Source organism: Halichoerus grypus, chromosome 11 (assembly GCF_964656455.1).
Source record: "Halichoerus grypus chromosome 11, mHalGry1.hap1.1, whole genome shotgun sequence".
In the NCBI taxonomy this organism is placed as follows: Eukaryota; Metazoa; Chordata; class Mammalia; order Carnivora; family Phocidae; genus Halichoerus; species Halichoerus grypus.
Genome location: NC_135722.1, coordinates 28,080,303 through 28,093,242, shown reverse-complemented (window position 1 = coordinate 28,093,242; position 12,940 = coordinate 28,080,303). Strand labels below are relative to the sequence as shown.

Below are 12,940 nucleotides of genomic sequence, written 5' to 3'. Positions count from 1 at the left end.
AGGTCATGATCTCAGGGACCTGGGATCGAGCCCCACATTAGGCTCCATGATCAGTGTGGAGTCTGCTTGAGATTCTGTCTCTCCCTCTCTCTTGCCCCTCCCGCTTGTGCTGTCTCCCTCTCACTCTCAAATAAATAAATAAAATCTTAAAAAAACGAAAATAACTAATTTTTAAAATTTGGTGGTGAGGAGAAAATAAAAGCATAGAAAGTACTTCCCAACAGCTTTACTCTTGAATAACTTTGGGAACCAAGGTGGCTTCCTGTTATTAATGAGATGCACAGAAAATAATTAGTAAATGTTGAATGTATGCATGAGGGAATAAAATGTGTCAATTCTTCCCTAAGTTATTAAAGGTCTTCCATCAGCTGGATCTATTTTATCAGCTCGAATTACCTTGCACTAGTCTCAGAGATCATCACTCCAGCCATCATTTACAGTCCCTATAAATGCATTCCTACCCTTGCTAATGAGGTTTCCTTCACCAGGTAGCCCTCTTTTTTTGTCAATCTGAATCCCTTTCATTTAAGAGCACAGCCTCACATCCACCTTCCGAGGGGCAAAAACAACAGAAATGTAAACAACTGTCTCCCTTCTGGCGGCTGAAAGTCTGAAATCAAAGTGTCAACAGGGCGATGCTCCTTCCCAGGCCTGTAAAGGGGAATGCTTTCTTGCCACTTCCTAGCTTCTGGTGGTTTGCTGGCAATCTGGGGCATTCCTTGCAGCTAGGGCACTTCAGTCTCTGCCTCCATCATCACAAAGTTCCTCTCTGTGAATCTGTGTCTTTGTCTCTTCTTGTCTTCTTAGAAGGACGTCAGTCATTTTAGTGTTCTACTTAACTAATTAGGCCCACCCTAATTAACTATGACCTCATTTTAACTTGATTACATTTGCAAAGACTCTATTTCCAAATACAGTCACATTCACAGGAACTGGGGGGTTAGAACTTCAACATACCTTTTTGCAATACAATTCAACCCATAAAACCTTTTGCAGCTGATGCCACCCTATTTTTAGATTTCTATCCCTAATGTTAAATTCTATATATAGTTCTGCACCCTTATAGTCTCTCTTGTTTATCTAACTAGTTCATGTTATCTTTTTATTTTTTCCAATTATATATTATATATATTATACACACATATTATATATTATACACACATATACACACACACACACATTTTGTCTCCCAAGCTAGATTATAAGTACCTCAAGAGCAGGAATATGTTTTCTCCTAACTTTGTTGGGCCTGGTCCTACACCCATAATAGGGACTCAAAAATGACTAGGTGAAGGATTGGATGAATGATGCCCTAGAAGGCGGACACTGTGACTTTCACAGATTTTAACAATCATTCATCCAGCACAACAACCTTTCAATGAGCTAAGAGGAGGCTCCTTGAGTCACTCAGAGTGTGAGAATCCAAAAGTAGCATTAGCTCATCAGTACCACACGGCAAAGGCTCCACTTTAAGGAAGGATCAAGATCAATAAACAATAGACTTTGTCCCAAGAATGGAGGTAATTGCATGGCGGGGAGGCAATCTAGTCTTCAGTCTCATGTCCAGCTGTCCAGATGCGAGGCAAGTCCCGGCCTTAGTTTATAATTATGGACAAAGAAGTTTATCATTAGATTTGTGTTGTCTTTCCCCAAAATACATGCATCTATCCACATGTATGCATATATGTATAACATACGAACTGATTTCTGATTAACACGAAGGCTTGATATTTCTCAGGCATTTAAACCAAGAGATCACAGTAGGATATGAACAGCAGTACAATCTGGTAATTGGCTGCTGTCTCATTCCATCACAGGCAAGCAAAAGCTCATGGCGGAGCAAGGAACAGTGAGGAAGACACTTAGTAAGTGCAAGAAAAGTCAAGACAGAAGGGAAGGGCAGGGCAGAACAAAGAAGAGAGACACAGAAAGAGAAAATCCAAAGAGGAAAACAATCAACCCAAATACCTAACCCAGAAACACATAATTGTACTTCATAATAATGAATTACATACAAATGAGTCATATTTGTACAAGGTTGACAAGGTACATCATTGTGCTGTATCGAAAAATGCTGCTCATTTTCAGCAGTAAAACAACCACATGAAAAAAGGTCAATGGATTAGAATATATAAATTTTAAACTCTTGTATATTGAAATATAGTAAAATTAAAGGAACAATCACATATTGGAAAAATTATTTGCATCAAATATAACAGGCAATGGGTTTTTCTCTAATGTATAATTAGTGTTTTCAAATGCAGTTTTAAAAATTTCAAAAACTCCAGGGGCGCCTGGGTGGCTCAGTCGTTAAGTATCTGCCTTCAGCTCAGGTCATGATCCCAGGGTCCTGGGATCGAGCCCGGCATTGGGCTCCCTGCTCCGCGGGAAACCTGCTTCTCCCTCTCCCACTCCCCCTGTTTGTGTCCCCTCTCTCGCTGTGTGTCTCTCTCTCTGTCAAATAAATAAATAAAATTTCAAAAAAATTTCAAAAACTCCAAATGAGCACAGGATATAAGCAGACTATTCATATAAAGTAAAAAAAATGATTAGAAAATTGATACAAGGGAAGTTGTAATCAAATAAATGCAAATTAAAGCAACCTGGATTTTTTTTTTTTTTTGCAACCTGGATTTTTTAAAAGAGCCACTAAATGCAATAAAAATATCTAAATTTAATATTCAATTCAGATGAATGTAATAAAGAAATCAATATACTCACTCATTGCTGGTTGTATTACCAATAGGCAATACAATAGAGCAATGTATAGCAAGTAAGCAAGTATTATAAAGATGGTCATACCTTCTGAAGAAACAGTAATGTCCTAGAAGTTTATCTTAAGAAATAGTTGGAAAGAAACATAAAGGTAACTGAGTGAGAATATTCACTGCAATTCTGTCCATAGTAAGAAGAATAGGGAATAACTGAAATATCCATCTCTAAGATAATGATTTTTAATCCCATAGAATGTTATAACAACATTGAGACTCTTATTATGAAGTTTATGCAAAGTCATGCAAAAGCATTATGCAGTCATGGTAAGTAGAAAAAGCAGAACAAAAGTAATAGAAAAATAAATTTCAACTACGTAAAGATAGGTATTCCTATAGAATATCACACACCCATTCACTGAAAACATACTAAGCAACTTTTATCTGCTGGGCCTATGCTAGGAACAAGGGATATAGTCTCTGGACTCACACTCACAATCTTAAGGAGTAAAGACATGTAAAAGTCAATGTTACAGTATAGAAAGTACAACAATGATACTTGCGCAGTGGAAGCATCGTAGCCAATGAGGTTTATCGGAGGAGCGATTATTGCTAATTGAAAAATAAAAGTATACAGTGGGATTGGAATTACATGTGATATTTTAAATTCTTATGTGTTATGTGTACTTTTTTCCATTTATTCTTTTTTCCCATATTACAAGAAAATGACATGTTTATCATAAAATACTAGGAAAATATAGAAAACATATAAGGAATCAGAAAAGAATCTGCACAATCCTAGCACCCACAGACAACCACCTTAACAGCATGACAAGTTTTCAGCCTGTCTTTTTAAAACATTCATTTCTAGATTTTTTAAAACATATTTAGATGACATGTATATACATTTTGTGATATGTTATTATTAATTAAAATTATAGCATAAGCAAGTTTCTGTGCTATGAAAAACTATGGAAAAATGCTTAATGTTTCATAATCGTCCATAGATAAAATGCAGTCCACTTAGCAATGCTCCCATGGTCAGATACCTTGCTTCCCTGTCTTTCTTAGCATTAATAATGCTGCAATGCATATCTTTATCTCCATTTCCATTAACATTTTGATTATAAGCTCCTAGTGTGTCACTTAATTTTTAAAGCTATACCTTAGTAATATAACTCAGAGACATTTCACCAAATATAAAGTCTTCATAATCCTGAGTATAACTATGTTTTCTATAGTAATTTCAAGTAAGGTATTTGAGAAATAACATGACAGTATCTTACAGAGAAAAGGAACACTTAAGACTATCATAGAACATGTATGGAGCATTGCTTTCATGGGCACTCCTGTTTACAACCTCTCCCCAAAGAGAGATGCTGTTAAAGCTCCCATCTCATCTATTGAGAAAAAGCCAGGAGAGTAAGTGGGAACTCAAATTTGAAAAAGCCACAGCATTCTAAAATGCATAACTTTTTCCCATAGCTTATATATTTTAAGAAAAAAAATTTACACATTTGAGATTTCTAAAACATGTATTACTTTTAATATGAAAACAGCATCATGAAATAAAAGCTATATGTACATTTAAACCACAGAGTACTTGAGCACAGATAACTAAAATTCAGTGAATTAAAACAACTCTTTCTCTTTAGTGTAAAGTTAATTACAGCATTTTTTTGGTGGAAAAAGAATAAAGGATTAAAATACCTAAAGGGACTTTTCCTAAGATATTTATGACTGCCATCATTTTGCCAGGTGATATACTTTATACTTGCTTGAATAATTTGTTTGAGGTCATTGAAATAGTTACTGAAAATGTTTGTCTTTCCCATTTTAAGGTCATAAAAACTGAAGCCTACTTTAATGAACATGAAGTTCTCAGCACAACCTCCAATGTCTCTGAAGTAAATACAGCAGATAAACACCCATGTCATAAGGAAACTGAGGCCTAGTGTACATTGATGATGCACCAAATCCGATACACGGTGGGATATGGCAGGGTAGAAAGAACTGGGCTATGAAATGAGACAATAAAAATAAATGACCTTAGGAAGGAGCCTTTAGAATTGAAACTTGTTGGTTGGATATGAACAGCAGAGGTACATATAATTCACAGCCTCAGGTTTTCTTTTCATAATTCTGTGACAAAGAAACGAGGGAGAACGCTTGAAACCTGTAATGAACATTCTTAATTCAAATATCATTTAAACTCATTAACTGTTGAGGTTTCATATCTGTATTTATCTTTAAAGGGAAGCATAAAAAGCCCTGTTATCCCTTTAGACATAAAAGAGATAAAGGAATGAAACTTGAAGAAAAGCCATAAATGTAGGAATTACAACATTACTGCCTTAATAACAATTCTTCACTAAGAGAATACATGACACAGTACCTTTATATAATGAAGACTAAACAGAGCAGAAACTACATAATGGCTATACCACTGTAGATCAATTTGAGTCTAACATAACAGAAACGATCACTGATCCCAAGACGTTATGGAATAGTAAACTTAAGATATTGTGCTGCTTTTCAAGTTTATGTGACTATGATTATTTAATTTTCTTTTGTGCGTGCTCAAGTATAGCTGTTATGTGACTACACATGAGAGAACCTGAAATTAATTTGTCTGTATGAGATCAGTGACTGTACAAATTCTTATGAAAACTAACATGCCATGACAATAGTAATTTTGATAAAATTACAGCAAGTACTGCAATTCTCTGCCATCTGGCTGTCTCGTCATAACTACTTTGATGTGCTTTTTATTACTTATTTATGTACTTCAACCACTTGATCGGTAGTGTTTTAAAGCATATAAATTATCACAATGGAAGGTTTTAAATGTTAAAGGAAGACTATCTTCGTATCTAAATGTTGAACTTTTCACCAAATTAGGAGACTCTTGCCTTTTTGATGGGAAAAATCTTATTCAAGTAAAAGCCATTTTGAGGAACTTTCCTAATTCATTTGATACAATTTGTTGTTATGTTTAATCCTTGAAACACAACAACCTTGAATTTTTTCCACAGCAATGCAGTACTATATATTTCACTATTGTTTTGATCTTCATAGTTTGAATTTAATACCTTAAATTTGATTATATACTTCCTATATTTTCCATCACCCTGTAGTTAGTTATTTACATGAAGACTAACTAAACCAACATCATTTGTACCCTTTGTAAAATGTGGAGGTCAAATCAAATCTTTATCTACCATGGATCCCTTTTGTTTTTGAGACTAAAAGAAATGACCTGAAAATTCAAAATACTCAAATAGATCCATAGAAATTCCTTTTCATTTTTAGGTTTCAATTTTATTTAAAGCCTAGAAACTTCTTTTCCTTATGGTCAAATGTTATCTCCTCATGATAGTCATGTTGCCTAAATACTCTGCCTCCAACTTTCATAAAAATTTGAGTCTCCACTATGTGTTCAGGACACAGAGGTTGAATTATGATATACACCCCTACAGAACACTTTTTCAAATTTGGAAGGTAGAAGACATATTTGATGGTAATTACTGTCATGAGGAAAATCAGTTGCTGGTTTTAGTCCAGCTTCCAATGGGTCAGCATCTGTCTCACTGACTTCACAGAAATAACACTTGTTGATGACTTGGAAAGAAAGCAGAGAATTGTAAGTAATATGTCTTCTGACCGATAAGAATAAATTTAGGGTTGAACAGTATTAGTAAAAAAGCAATTCAGTGACATCTCAACGGTGTGTACAATCAGGACACTTGTCTACACTGATGAGATCCATACCATAATACATACTAAACGAAATTTCAAAAACCTCTCTTGACTCAGTTGGCATAAAAAATTTCTTCTAGATGGTAGAAAATAGCTTAGCTGTAATTCACTTGGAACTAATTTCAGTCATTGCTAAAACATGCTGGGTTGAAAATTAGTGTCAAACGACAAAATGGCATGACTTCTTAAAAGCATTTGAACTCAAAATTTATGTGCCCACAATGCACCTGAATTAAAGTTTCCAGGATTCAGGACTGAACTACAGTTACATACTGCCAGCAGTATTCTCATCTCAGTCTTAAAGAAAATTGCACCCATGACTACACCCGAGATTTGGAATGGCATACCTAGGAGACACCATTGTTTATTCTCTTATAATACAAAGCAGGGAATTAGTATAAAAACTAATAAAAATGATATTTCTATAAAATAGAGTATTATCTTAGATTTTGGACACCGTAAAATGGCATATAATAAAGCTTTCTTTTCCAGCACAAATAAAAATTGTTGAACTTTTAGTGCTTAACAGTTTTTCAAAATAAAATAAAATATGCGTTTTAAAATACAAATGCATAAAACTACTAGATTGTTTTAATGATAGAGATACTGTCTTATGTTATCCAAACACTTTTTTTATTGTTTCAATTTACATGTGTCCTAAGTTCTAAAAAGTTTTAAGGTCATTATTAACAGACAAACATCCTCTCAAAATGTTCAGATCCACATTCGTCAGTACCGTGTAGAACTCTCCTTGCTATATACTCCCTATCAAATACACTAAATAGAGTGACGGATGCCTGGCCCAACATCTTTACTGCAATTTCATATCTGAATGTACTAATTGTTTAGTAGTCTTTAAACCATTCCTGTTTTCATTATTTACACACAGCATGATAAATCTGAGGTACTTAAATTCAGAGGGAACAAAATAAAAGGCCTGGGTTTTTAAATGAAATGGCGAATTTGGAATGTGGAAACTGCAAAGTCACACCATGATAAACCTATTTGATGTTTTCTTCTTAATGAAATAAACACACACGGTCTTGTTTTCCCCATAAAGTTGAATTTCTTGCTTAGAGCTCATGTTTTCTACTAAATGGAATTTTTGTACATGGTCTGGAAGTGATTCATGAAATCTCTGTATCACTAGGGAGTCCTGCGTGTCTGACTCCAAAACTGTAACAAACCGAAGGGCTTGGCTGGGGACTAATTAATATTAAAGGGTAGATTTTGTTCATGGCACTGTGTAATAAGTCACCATGCTTTCAGTCTACCGGCTGTTTGAGCTGATGGCTACGTCAGGCCTGCCTCTAGCCACACACGTTATGAAGAATAAAACAGATGTTAAAGATTTTGCATCTGCCGATGCTGAAAGTAAAAGGAAAGAATCACTTCTCTAAACTTCCCTCAGCGGGAAGGAATTTGGACGCTTTTCCTGTCCCATTTCCTATTCGACTGCAGAAATAAAATTGATCAAATCTCTCTATCTGCCAACTCGAAGGTCAACACAAATGATATGTTCTTGTCAATCCAAGTGACCTTCTTCTAAGGCAAGAACTTAAAACATTCTCATTAAATATTTTATAATTTCTGAAATAAAAGTCCTTTTCAGATCATAAGCAAGATAGGGCAGGGGAATGGAAAAAAATGAATGGTCTATTGCTTAATTACCATTACAACAAACTTAAGTAGAAAAGGGAGACTTTTGTGATTAAAATGTTGCTTTTCTGATAGAAGTGACTCTTCAGAGAAAAGGTATCTTTTAAAATCAGAAAACCGTAGTGGTGATGTAAGTAGTATTAGTTATAACAGCAATGTGCAAAGGTCTGTATTTTAGTTGTGGAGGGAACAAAAATAGTTTTATGAGCTCTTTACTGTACATTTAAAAATGACATTATTTTAGCAATAACGGCATTATTTAGTAGATTCATTGTCTCGGATATTCTATTTTGCTCCACTTTTTCTTTTGGTAATACAAATTTTAAGAATTATATTTACTTGCTGAGAAAATATCAGTCATAACTGTATTCACATCAAATCAAATTCTTAAGCCCCTGTGATTCTATCTAATCTTTCTTTGTAATAACAAAGCACATTTTGAGCTTTGCTTTTTTCTTGAATTGATGACATTTATGCTGATTTTAAATGAGATTTTGGCTTGTATTCTTTTAAAGAATACATTATTGATACTGATGGCATACTTTTCTTACTACAGCAAATCAAAAGAATTATTTCTCTTTACACATCCATAAGAGGAATTTCACTTACATGGTTTCTCTTACAAGGACACACTGACAAAAAGAAGCCCTCTTCCATATAAGATGATAATTTTCGTAATATACACAGTCAAACTGGTAAAAGCAAGATCATCAAAATTCTTCAATTTTTATTTCAATTTAAAATAAAATGATGTGAAATACAGTTATTGTGGTATCGACTTGAAAAAAGAAACATTTTATATACTTGGACCAATAAGTCATGTATACAAATCATTTTTTTTCTGGCAATTTTGAACTGCTTATCTTTCATAGGATTTCTTATGGCTATTTACATTTTCACTCAGTGAAAATCAATTACCTTCTTGCAATAAGCCTCATTTGCTACCTTTGAGTATAATAGAAACACCATTAGGATGATGACATTACCCAAAAGAAGGGCACCACACAGTTGGTAGACATAAATTAAGGGCCCTTTCACATATGCATTAGAAATACTGCTGTGACTGAAATATGCATAAAGTCTGTATCTATTAGAGCTATTAGTGTGTGGGGGTGATGATTTTGAAGGGGGAGGGAAGGATTGGTAGATTGTGATCTACTACTTTGACAAAATTATGTATTTCCTTTTTTGCCCGGTATGTGCCACTGATGCAATAAGCCTGGGCCCCCAGCTGAGCTGCATTTGGAAATGCCACTGAGCATGGTATACGCGCTTCACTTCCCTTTGCCGAAGCAAGACACTGTCAGGAATAGAGTGCATATGTGCCGCCAAACCCACTCCTCCTCCATCACCCTGACCTCCGCAGCTCTGCGGATGTCTGCCTGGCTGAAGCCACCACTCATGTGGAAAACAGCTCCTGCAGATCAATTCATAGGATTTAGGGACATTTAACTTCCATCAAGCCCACATCATCTTATTGGTATTTGAGGACTAACTTATTACTGAACATTAATGGCCATAACATAGAGAATTGTATATTTCCCAGGGGAAGAAAAAAAAACTAATCTAGAAATTCCCCCCTCTGAGACTAAAAAACAGAGGAAACCACACTTAAACCCAGTTATTTTTATCTGAGTTCTTATAAGCTTAAGTAAAGCAAAATTATAACATATTGACCCTTGGGGTGTGAGTGAAAGTTATGTACCTTTTAAAAGGTGTTAGGATTACAAATTACAATTTTTGATGAATTATTTTCAGAATCATTTATGTTTTAGGCAATCTTAAAAATACAGGAGACATGTGGATAGTTCGTTAAGGAATTTTGAATCATGAATGCAAGTGTTACATAAAAGCTTTAGAACACGTATAGTATAGTGGTAGAAACTAACAGGTTGCCATTTCTGAACCTCTGATGAATTGGCAAATACTAGAAATATATTTGCCTTCAAAAGGACAAATACTTAAAACTTTTTTCCCATTAATGACTTCTCAAATCCATATCATTAGGCTCTTTTTTTTTTAATCTCCTAACTTGGTAATGTTAAATATCCAAGATCAAAGAGCTGTGTGTATAATTCACTGAAGCACTTAGTGCAATCTAATTCTAGATATTATTATACTTTTATATAAAATGTTTCTTATAATGACTCCAATTTTTGAAAAAAATTTTCATAATGTTAACATTATCTTACAAGATTTTAAAAAGCAAAATGCCAGAAATTTGTCCTGCAAAAGTCTCTTTTACCACTTTTTGTGGAAAGTGAAAATTTTAGAGCACAAACCTCCATGTCTTATATACTATATCCCCAGATGTCATAATTAATCCATATATAATATTTGATTACTATAAAGAAAGCAAGAAATATTGTGAAATTAATTTCACTCACCATTGCATTATTACATAAAATTTAAAAGAAAGTTTCTCTTACACAAGCATTGAACCCAGATGCCTGTTGGAATAATAAACTAAATCTAGAAAGACAATGAAATTCATACTGTAGGACCTCAAATTTTAAAACCATTATTATATTTTTCTTTTATGTCATCATGGACAAAATAAATTGTGGATCTTATCTACAAATCTATTGGGACTTTTAATATGTTTGAAATTCTGTAAGTGGTATTTTTCTAAGTAGGACATATCTGGTTAAATAAATTAACACAATGAAACCACTGCACATAAACTCAGTTCCATAGAAAATAATATTATAATGAATAGACTTCTCTTAGTCAACCTCCTTTGTGTCAGGAATCTGGCCTCTGAGGTTGAATCCATATGAAATTTGGCTTGCTGAGTCCATCACCTACATTTTATATGCCCATCAAATAAATGAGAGGTCCACAAAGTTCAGATAGAGCAGAAACCTGAATGAATTTCCAAGAAATATTGCTTCAGATTAATGACTCAGAAACTATATATTTCAAAAGGATATAGGTCATAACAAGTGAACAATTAGTTTCCATTAACATTTTAAGCACAAATATTACGTGATAGCGTATATTTTAATTTTAATTTACCAGCTCACGTCTTGTCTGTTGTATTCCCTAATGTTTTTCTTTGCGATTCCCTTTAAGAAGTCAGAGTGCTATGGACGGAAGACATTTTATAACCAAGGGAAAAAACAAATGACTCTTCAAACTGCTATAATACAATTACGCCTCAGAGAGAGGAGCAAAAAATTCTGTAGGGAAAAATACTAATGAGATAGAAATACTAATGAGACAGGGTAAACAAAAATAAAAACCGAAAGTGTAATTGGGGCAACCATATAAACAACAGGAACACAAGCAACAAATGGATTGGACAGATTTGTTTATCATTCCTTTGCTATAATTAGAGGTGACTTTCTTGTTCCCACAAAAGAAAAGTTGTTTGAAGTGTGAGGTCAGTTTGCTTTTTCTTATTTTAGTTGGTTTAGCCAAGTGGAGTTTAAAGAGCTTATCAGAGGATAAAATAAACTCCAGACTGTAAGTACCTCAGGACAATTATCTTACTCTTTTTTAGATCCGACATAGTCAATTCTCCTAATTTAGTGGATCTTTTATTTTAAAAGAAGCAACCCCGGCCCCTCCCCTAATCCTTGTGAAAGAAGACACACCTGGCAGAGGTGGGAGGCCATGACTGTTTATCAAAAGGGACAGACGGCCCTTCTAGCAATTCCATCCCAGCTGTTTACGGAGGGGCGGTTTCCTCTGTCTCCAGGGCAGGAGTGGTAAATGAGCTAACTGCGGCAGCAATGATTTATGCACAAGATTGTATGTTGTCTGATAATTGCAGGCACAGAAATTGCCCACCCTACAAAGCTGGCCCAAAGAGATCTCTTTTAAGTATAGAGAGGTAGAACTTAAACCTTTGTCAAAGGAAATTCTAGACAATTTATTAGAAAAAAATTATATATATGTGTGTGTATGTATATATATATGTACATATATATATACACTCTGTTTTATAAGTGTTTAGTTTTGTTTCTGTTTTCATGTCATTTAACATCCATTTCAAATTCAAGTTCTGTGGAATTTATCTTCCAAATGGGAATGGCCATTTATTATTTGAAGATTTTGAAGATTTCAGTAGCCTAACTAATACGTCAAATGAAGGTAGAAAGTTACCTTGTCGTTGTGAAATATACTCTGCCTGGAGTATCTGTTAATGACAATTCTATACTACAAAAGTCTCCTTGTCCAGCTTTCATATATACATTCTATGTACATTTTATATACACATTAACTGACTTGGAACAACATGGCATTGTTTAGTTAGTGAAGGGAGTGATATGAAACATACATTTCTGAAAAATGAGAAAGCATCCAGAAAAATTCTATGAAAGTGCAAGGTTAGAGCTATTTTTGTAGATCTCTAGTTTCTGCCCTTGCTGTTTTTTGGAATCATATGTAAGAAATCTCAGAATTTCAAAAGATTCGGCTCTATTTTGAGACAATTTTAGATTTATAGAAGAGCTGTGAAAATACTAGAGAGCTTCATCGAGTTACCCTTTATGTTAACATCTTACATAACCATCGTATGATTATCAAAACTAAGAATTTAACATTGGTGCAATACTATTAGCTATACTTGGGCTTTATTCGGATTTCATCAGGTTTTCCACTAATGTCGTTTTTCTCTTCCAGGATCGAATCCAGGGGACCATACTACATTTAGTTACCGTGTCTCCTTTGTCTTCTCTAATCTGTGATAGTTGATCAGTATTTCCTTTCAAGACCTTGAAACTTTTGAAGAAAAGTCATCAGTACAATATCCCTCAATTTGGATCTTTAATGTCTTCTCATTATTAGACTGAGGTAATGGATTT

At 34.3% G+C, this 12,940-nt stretch overlaps 1 pseudogene; it reads left to right on the top strand.

The window, feature by feature from the left end:
• Positions 1–3,266: 3,266 nt before the first annotated feature.
• LOC118543993 (U4 spliceosomal RNA) lies at positions 3,267–3,389 on the top strand (annotated as a pseudogene).
• The last annotated feature ends 9,551 nt before the right edge of the window (positions 3,390–12,940 follow it).